At 36.4% G+C, this 9,514-nt stretch overlaps 1 non-coding gene across 1 annotated transcript; it reads left to right on the forward strand.

The window, feature by feature from the left end:
• The first annotated feature begins 307 nt into the window (after positions 1-307).
• LOC130964899 (small nucleolar RNA R71) lies at positions 308-415 on the forward strand. The gene has a single exon (XR_009080965.1). It is a non-coding gene; the product is annotated as a small nucleolar RNA R71 (small nucleolar RNA).
• The last annotated feature ends 9,099 nt before the right edge of the window (positions 416-9,514 follow it).

Raw genomic sequence — 9,514 nt, forward strand, 5'->3', positions numbered from 1 at the left:
GTGCATTTTGCATTCCAGACAGACTTTGAGAAATCAAATTGACTTGTTGAGTCAATATCTTGTTCTGAGCCAGAATGGCATTCAGAGTATCAATCTCAAGAACTCCTTTCTTCTGACTTGTCCCATTGTTCACAGGATTCCTTTCAGAAGTGTACATGAATTGGTTATTTGCAACCATTTCAATTAGTTCTTGAGCTTCTGTAGGCGTCTTCTTCAAATGAAGAGATCCTCCAGCAGAGCTATCCAAAGACATCTTGGATAGTTTAGAGAGACCATCATAGAAAATACCTATGATGCTCCATTCAGAAAGCATGTCAGAAGGACATTTTCTGATCAATTGTTTGTATCTTTCCCAAGCTTCATAGAGGGATTCTCCATCCTTCTGTCTGAAGGTTTGGACTTCCACTCTAAGCTTACTCAATTTTTGAAGTGGAAAGAACTTTGCCAAGAAGGCATTGACTAGCTTTTCCCATGAGTCTAGGCTTTCTTTAGGTTGTGAGTCTAACCATGTCCTAGCTCTGTCCCTTACAGCAAAAGGGAATAGCATCAGTCTGTAGACCTCAGGGTCAACCCCATTAGTCTTGACAGTGTCACAGATTTGCAAGAATTCAGCTAATAACTGATGAGGATCTTCCAATGGAAGTCCATGGAACTTGCAATTCTGTTGCATTAGAGAAACTAATTGAGGCTTAAGCTCAAAGTTGTTTGCTCCAATGGCAGGGATAGAGATGCTTCTCCCATAGAAGTTGGGAGTAGGTGCAGTAAAGTCACCCAGCACCTTCCTTGCATTGTTGTTGTTTTCGGCTGCCATGTCTTTTTCTTTGAAGATTTCTGTTAGGTCCTCTACAGAGAGTTGTGCCTTAGCTTCTCTTAGCTTTCGCTTCAAGGTCCTTTCAGGTTCAGGGTCAGCTTCAACAAGAATGCCTTTGTCTTTGTTCCTGCTCATATGAAAGAGAAGAGAACAAGAAAATGTGGAATCCTCTATGTCACAGTATAGAGATTCCTTGAGGTGTCAGAGAAGAAGAAAAATAGAAGGAAGAAGGAGAAGAATTCGAACTTAGTCAGATAGAGTTCGAATTGTGCATTGAGGAGGAGTGGTACTCCATAAATAGAAGGATGTGAGAAGAGTGGAAGAGCTTTTTCGAAAATTAAGTTGAAAAGATTTTTTTTTAAAAAAAAAATTTTGAAAAACTTTAATCGATTTTCGAAAATCAAGAGTGGGAAAGAAATCAAGTAATTTTTTGAAAAAGACTTTGAAATTAGAAATCAAAAAGATATGATTGAAAATTGTTTTGAAAAAGATGTGATTAAAAAGATATGATTGAGAAGATATGATTTGAAAATAATTTTAAAAAGATTTGATTTTAAAAATTAATAACTTGGCTATCAAGAAAAGATATGATTCAAACATTAAACCTTTCTCAACAGAAAAGGCAACATACTTGAAATGTTGAATCAAATCATTAATTGATAGCAAGTATCTTTGAAAAAGGAAAGAAATTGATTTTGAAAACATTTGATTGAAAAGATATGATTTGAAAAAGATTTGATTTTGAAAAACTTTGAAAACTTGAAAAAAATTGATTTGAAAACAAAATCCTTCTCCTTGTGCCATCCTGGCGTTAAACGCCCAGAATGGCGCACATTCTGGCGTTTAACGCCCAATGCACTACCTTTTTGGGCGTTAAACGCCCAACCAGGCACCCTGGCTGGCGTTTAAACGCCAGTCTGTCCTTCTTCACTGGGCGTTTTGAACGCCCAGCTTTTTCTGTGTAATTCCTCTGCTGCATGTTTTGAATCTTCAGTTCCCTGTACTATTGACTTGAAAATAGAACCAAGATCAAATAAACAATGCATGCAAGACACCAAACTTAAAATAAGACACTAGACTCAAACAAGAAACATAAAATATTTTTGGTTTTTATGATTTTGAAATTTTTTTGGATTTTTCGAAAATTATATGGAAGAAAATAAAGGTATCAAAATTCTTAATGAGAATTCCAGGAATCATGCAATGTTAGTCTAAAGCTCCAGTCCAAAGGAATTAGACATGGCTAGCCAAGCTTCAGCAGGACATTACATTCAAGAGCTAAATTGATGAAAATCAATCAGCTTTGATGATGATAAGAACATCACCTTGAAACACTAGAATTCGTTCTTAAGAACTCTGAAGAAAAATACCTAATCTAAGTAACAAGATGAACCATCAGTTGTCCAAACTCAACAATCCCCGGCAACGGCGCCAAAAACTTGGTGTACGAAATTGTGATCATCAATGGCGCCATCAACATGGTACGCTCATTGCAATCTCAACTCTTCATCACAACTCCGCACAACTAACCAGCAAGTGCACTGGGTCGTCCAAGTAATAAACCTTACGCGAGTAAGGGTCGATCCCACGGAGATTGTTGGTATGAAGCAAGCTATGGTCATCTTGTAAATCTTAGTCAGGCAAACTCAAATGGATATGGTGATATACGAATAAAACATAAAGATAAAGATAGAGATACTTATGTAATTCATTGGTGGGAATTTCAGATAAGCGCATGAAGATGCTGTGTCCCTTCCGTCTCTCTGCTTTCCTACTGTCTTCATCCAATCCTTCTTACTCCTTTCCATGGCAAGCTTATGCAAGGGTTTCACCGTTGTCAGTGGCTACCTCCCATCCTCTCAGTGGAAATGTTCAACGCACCCTGTCACGGCACGGCTATCCATCTGTCGGTTCTCGATCAGGCCGGAATAGAATCCAGTGATTCTTTTGCGTCTGTCACTAACGCCCCGCCCTCAGGAGTTTGAAGCACGTCACAGTCATTCAATCATTGAATCCTACTCAGAATACCACAGACAAGGTTAGACCTTCCGGATTCTCTTGAATGCCGCCATCAGTTCTTGCCTATACCACGAAGACTCTGATTTCACGGAATGGCTGGCTCGGTTGTCAGGTGAGCACTCGGTTGTCAGGCGATCAACCATGCATCGTGCATCAGGAATCCAAGAGATATTCACCCAATCTAAGGTAGAACGGAGGTGGTTGTCAGGCACACGTTCATAGGTGAGAATGATGATGAGTGTCACGGATCATCACATTCATCAAGTTGAAGAACAAGTGATATCTTAGAACAAGAACAAGCGGAATTGAATAGAAGAACAATAGTAATTGCATTAATACTCGAGGTACAGCAGAGCTCCACACCTTAATCTATGGTGTGTAGAAACTCCACCATTGAAAATACATAAGAACAAGGTCTAGGCATGGCCGAATGGCCAGCCTCCCAAAGAGGGTTCAATCATAAAAACATGATCAAAAGATATTAACACAATAGTAAAAGGTCCTACTTATAGAAAACTAGTAGCCTAAGGTTTACAAAGATGAGTAAATGACATAAAAATCCACTTCCGGGCCTACTTGGTGTGTGCTTGGGCTGAGCAATGAAGCATTTTCGTGTAGAGACTCTTCTCGGAGTTAAACGCCAGCTTTTGTGCCAGTTTGGGCGTTTAACTCCAATTTTGGTGGCAGTTCCGGCGTTTAACGCTGGAATTTCTGAAGGTGACTTTGAACGCCGGTTTGGGCCATCAAATCTTGGGCAAAGTATGGACTATCATATATTGCTGGAAAGCCCAGGATGTCTACTTTCCAACGCCGTTGAGAGCGCGCCAATTGAGCTTCTGTAGCTCCAGAAAATCCACTTCGAGTGCAGTGAGGTCAGAATCCAACAGCATCTGCAGTCCTTTTCAGTCTCTGAATCAGATTTTTGCTTAGGTCCCTCAATTTCAGCCAGAAAATACCTAAAATCACAGAAAAATACACAAACTCATAGTAAAGTCCAGAAAAGTGAATTTTAACTAAAAACTAATAAAAATATACTAAAAACTAAACCAAATATACTAAAAACAATGCCAAAAAGCGTACAAATTATCCGCTCATCAAAGAGGTGTGCTGAGTCTGAAAGTTGGAGTATGAATTCTAACTCAAATACAGGAGCGAGGAAGAAGAAGAAGAAGTGGGTTGCCCTGGAATGTAATTGTGGTACTCATGTCATTCTCTTTATGTTAGGAACGGAGTTAAATCCGCGAGATTATTCTTTGACTGTCCATACTTTAAAATAGTTTTTTTTCACAAGAATCTAATTTAAGATTTATAATGTTTTCCACATCTTGTAGACTTCAGCAGCTCATTGCAAATTTTTTGCATGGTTTGACAAGTATGTTTCTTCTTTTAACGAGGACACTAGCAAAAGTCTTGATTTTAGTTGATTGAAGCAAAATCAAATTTAACTTGAAGGTATTTCTCATGTTGTTCATGACAAAGTGAAGCAGTTTAAAAAAAAATTGACAGTATTAGAAGTTTAATTCGACAAATCTAGGGAGAATTTGCATCAAAGCATGTATAGTGGTGTTGGATATATTATTATGGTATTTGTTGTAGGAATTGTAATTTCAAACCTCTTAAGAGTATTTGGTTAGTAAGACTTAGTCTAGTTTGATATATTCCGTAGCAATGGGGTCATAGCTGTTATGGTTCTATATTGTATCTATGTGAAACAGGAAACACATTTTGTACACGAATCAAGATGAGTATTTATAGATTAAAGCATGGTTGTATTTAATTTAATTATTTAACTAGTCATCTGTTTGGCACTTTATAACTAGTTTGGACAATAACCAAGGTATAAAATAACAATCTTAAACAACAAAAGAATTACTATAAAGTGTGTAGCTTATAGTAATAGAAGAAACTCTGGTTTTATCTCCTGACACGGTAGGAGCCAAAACTGTGTAGCTTACAAGAAGAGTTGTAATGAAAAGAAGCTTAGTAAAGAAATCAGGAGATATTTTATTTTTTAGTGTAATGTAGCCTACATCCAGTCTCTATCACAATAATAATGGAATTTCACTATCTTTTCAACTATTTACAATCACTAATTCTCCCTAGGATCTACTCCAATCCTATTTGGGACAAGTCCAGATTCTAACCCAACCTGAACTTGACTAGGACTCACCCTAGTTTTTAACTGTAAAGTGCTAACCCAACTTGCAAGGGAATCTACTCAGGATTATGACACAAAACAGAAATACTCTCAAAGAATTTCTGAAATAACTTAGGCTTTTTCTCCAAGTCTAGCTCACTGTCTTTTTCACTCATTGGCTTTTTCTTACAAAACTCACCATGTTTGTCTTTTACCAATGAAACTCAGACAGATCAAACTGAAAAAAAGAATTACAAAATGAAAATCATGAAGGAGAAGAATAAGATCAGCTTAGGGAGCTATGAGTACTGAAACTAGTACTTTTTCTCTCTTGTTTCAATTCTTGGCCGTTCACCCTTATGATAAAAGAGTGAAGCTTCCTAGACTTGAAACCTTGCTTTAGCACAAGTTGGTTTTTCTTCTCCCAAGATCAGAATCAGCAGCAGCGTTCACAAAGGTAAGAAAGAGCAGAAGCAGTGACAAGCAATCATACATTTCTCTCTCAACTTTTTTCTTCAAGAATCTTGAATCTGATCCATTCATCTTTACTTTGGCCCCAAGTTTGTTTCTTGGCATTTGATGAACCGCAGAGCATTATTAACTTCAATTTCTTCATAGCTTCCAAAATGGTGCTTGATACACAGAGGATTTCTTCACGATTTCTTGATGAAGCACAAATGAGAAAATCACTTTTCTATGATCCTCTATTTGGATAAGATCTTTCTTTTTGTTGTAGCCCTTTTACTTTCTCCTCTTGCTTGAGAATGGAAGCTATTTTTTTATTCTTCCCTTTGCCCTAGCTTAAGAAATTTCTCTTTCTTTCTTATTGCTTCAAAGATGATGTGATGTTAAAGAAAGAAAAGAGAGAGAAGAGAGAATTTTCTTTTCAGTAGTATGGGTGGTGTTCGAATAAAATGAAATTTGAATACTTAGTTAGAGTCTAAGTAAAGTGTATAGATTTTAGTGTGTGGTCCACCGTTGGGCTTTATGTTGGACATTTGGCCATTTTGGTTTTTTCTTTTTTTTTTCATGGTTTATCCGTTCAAACTTGGATTAGGTTTGAAATTGAATGGTTTGATAGAGCTGAACTTGGTATGTGGGCTTGTTTTCATGCTTAATGGGCTATTGTGATTAATTCAATTCTGCACTCTAAACAAAACACATTACACACACAATTTGATAATAATTTCTATAATGTTTAGTCATTATCTTAATCATAGTTTAGTTCACTAAACTTAACAGTGGTGTTGGAGTTATGGATGTGAAAGATGGTCAGTGTGTTAGTGTTAGAGCTAGGGGTCTAATAACTTGTTGTTTGTCTCTAACAGATGGCATTGAATTCACCATTACATTATCTCTACCAAGCTATCCCAAAAAATAACAAAGTTAACATTCTCAGTGATTACATATTAACATATGCTAGTTATCTTGTTAATATAGTAAGAGCGTATATTATACAACCTCAATATTAGGTGCAAGTGCTAACTGAAAAGTATTAATTTTCTCTAATTGATCTGGGATTACTTATCCTTTCTTGAGATTAAATATATAAAAAAATAAGCTATGTGAAAAAATATGTAGTAAGATTAATTATAAAAAAATAAGTTATGTGTACAAAATCTAATTATCATAACTATTTTAGTCAAAACAGCACAATTAATCAGAGTTCAGTTTGAATATATAGAATTCAGCTCAATAATGCAACAATGGAGAACAATAAAAAAATTTAAACCAACCTTTGTTCACCCTAATCTTGTGCAAAACTCAATGCATTAACTAAAACAAAATAACAAATACAAAATGCCACCCCAAATTCTAGAATTAAAAAATGGAGAAAATACATGTTTCCAACATAAAAAAAATAAAAAACAATAGTTCAAATTCAACAAATTTTTTAATACTCTAAACTCATTATTCTTTACCTCTGCAACCTTCAACTTTTGTTGACGTCGTCAAGGAGTCAGTTACTGACACCGTCAAGGAATATCCATCACTGAAGCTGTCGGATCCCTTTTCTTGTGCCTTGTCAACAACACTCTAAAAGGTCCACTCAGCAACACCACCATGTACTCTGTCCCGATTTGCCTTTTGGAGGGAGAAGAGGAAAAGATTTTAGAGCTTTCTGCAAATAGAGACGAAGGATTTGGGAAAAGTACTCAACAAACCATTTTGAAATTATTAAAACAACAACGTTTTGGTTGAAAGAAAAAAGATGTATCGATTCCTGTCCATCTTTCACTAGCTATCGTGGCATTTAATGGACAACTCATCGACACATTATCAATGTTAAGTGACACGTATGACACTTTCATTATTCCTTGACACAGGAGATGACGAAATGACCTCCAAGTCTCACGATACACTATGGCAGGGACCGGGTGGTCTCAATTTTTTGGACAAGGATCGCTTTGTTCTTCGGGGTAACAAACAGGGACCAAGTTAGGACTTTACTCTGAAATAAAAACTACAAATGAAGAAGTGGAAGAGCTTACCCTCATTAATCATCCAAAACATCATGTTGTGTCGATTCAATCCTTATAAATCAAAATGGCATCATTTTAGGGGGGATGATTTGTCGTTTAATGTTACATGTGACTAATTGTGAGTTAATACTCAAAATGACCCTTAAAATTTGATCCTCGATTCAATTTAGCCCTCTAATTTTCAATTGACCTGAATTGTGTCCTGAAACTTTAATGTGTCACTCAAGTTGGCCCCTCCATCTATTTTTGTTTCTGGAGAATTGATGTGGCACGATTAAACAACGTCGTTTTGTTGTTTGCGCCTAAACAACATCGTTTAACTCCCCCCTTTCTTCTTCCTCCTCTTCCTTAATTTGATAAGTAAATCCCCATCCCCCTCTTCCTTCCTTCCCTACTTCTCACCCTAAGATAAACAGGATAACTTGTTGATCCAACCATGATGAGCTTGAACTTATGTTGTTTTAATACCAAGATGGCTTGATTCCTATTGGATCTTCTAGTGGTTCTTCAGCAATAACAATGCATGCTCAATTGATTCTAATAACCTCCCTTTCTTTGATGAAATAGCATCGCTGCCCTACAACGCTGCTGTTGGGGTTTACGTATCGATGACTCCAGGTTTCGTTCCCAAAGTTTACACTTTTGAAGCTTCTTCTATGGCAGCGCAACATCATGATCATCATGTGTACCATCACCATCATGAACCAGAGGATCATGAAATAGGTACAAGTGATAACAACCTTCATCAGTTGTAGCAGAAGCCACAACAGTAGCCACTACCGACACTGGCTTTCATAAACCCATACGTTTGTGACAATTTTGGGTCTCATCAGTAGTATTTCGGTGTCAAGTGTGAACCTCCTTTTGGATGGGGTGGCGGCGTCAAGAATCCCTTCAGATTCTCTCAGATAATGCACCCTAGGCTCCTGCAAATGTGCCCAGGGATATGGCAGCAATGGCATTTGCTGCTGCCGTCATCGTTGCTAACACTGGCCAGTTTCCTTAGTGTATGTCTCTGATGAGAAATGGTGGTGATCATGATACATATAGATGAAATAACAATGTCATTTATCTTAGGGAAAGAAGAAGGGAAGGAAGGAAGAAGGAGGGAGGATTTATTGATCAAATTAAGTAGGAAGAAGAAGAGGGTGAGTAAAATGACGTTTTTAGGTGTAAACAACAAAATAATGTCGTTTAATCGTCCGATGTCATTTCTCTGGTGACAGAAATGGACGAAATGGCCAACTTGAGTCACGCCTTAAAATTTTAGGGTATAATTTGAGTCAATTAAAAATTAGAGAGGTAAATTGAATCAAGAATCAATTTTCAGAGGCCATTTTGAATATTAACTCGACCAATTGTTAACAGAAATGGTTAATCCATCGACAGAAGGACAAACGCAATTAATTTTACATTTTTTAAAGACTAATTTGGTTGAAAAAATCATTTTAGCATGAATGTAATAAATGACTCATTTTTTAAAGACTAATTTGACACTTAACTCTATTAAAAAATTAAATATTTAGAGTTTTTTATATATAAAATAAGATCTTAATTTCTATTCAAAACAAAATACATTCTAATACCACAACTAATGAGTATAAAACAAAATTATTATTTTTAAATAGTTCTTTTTGGCATTACCATCAAAACTGTAATGAAATCACTTCTCCCAAAATCTTAAACTCATATTTAAGAAAGAAAAATAAGATGAGAAACGCGGAGGTGAATCACGCTGAGCCAAGTTGCCAAATTGGAGGAGCTACTGTCAAATGAAAAAAGAGTTAGCTGGAAAAGAGACACGCGGCACAAGATCTACGAATTCAGGTAAGAGAACATATTATTAGTGAAATATTAGAAGGCTTTGCATGGTAGTTAAGTAGTGGTACATTCATTCTCTTTTTCTTTGTGTTAGATACAAGAGTAACAAAAGAAGCAGAGAATGAGAGTGGTAACTTACTATTGAAGAAAACAAAAAGTAGAATATATTGGTGTATGATACAAAGAGAGGTGCTCCACTTATATAACAGATAGAAAGAGCACTAAAATACTATCAAAATAACA

The sequence above is a fragment of the Arachis stenosperma genome, chromosome 2 (assembly GCF_014773155.1).
Source record: "Arachis stenosperma cultivar V10309 chromosome 2, arast.V10309.gnm1.PFL2, whole genome shotgun sequence".
Lineage (NCBI taxonomy): Eukaryota > Viridiplantae > Streptophyta > Magnoliopsida > Fabales > Fabaceae > Arachis > Arachis stenosperma.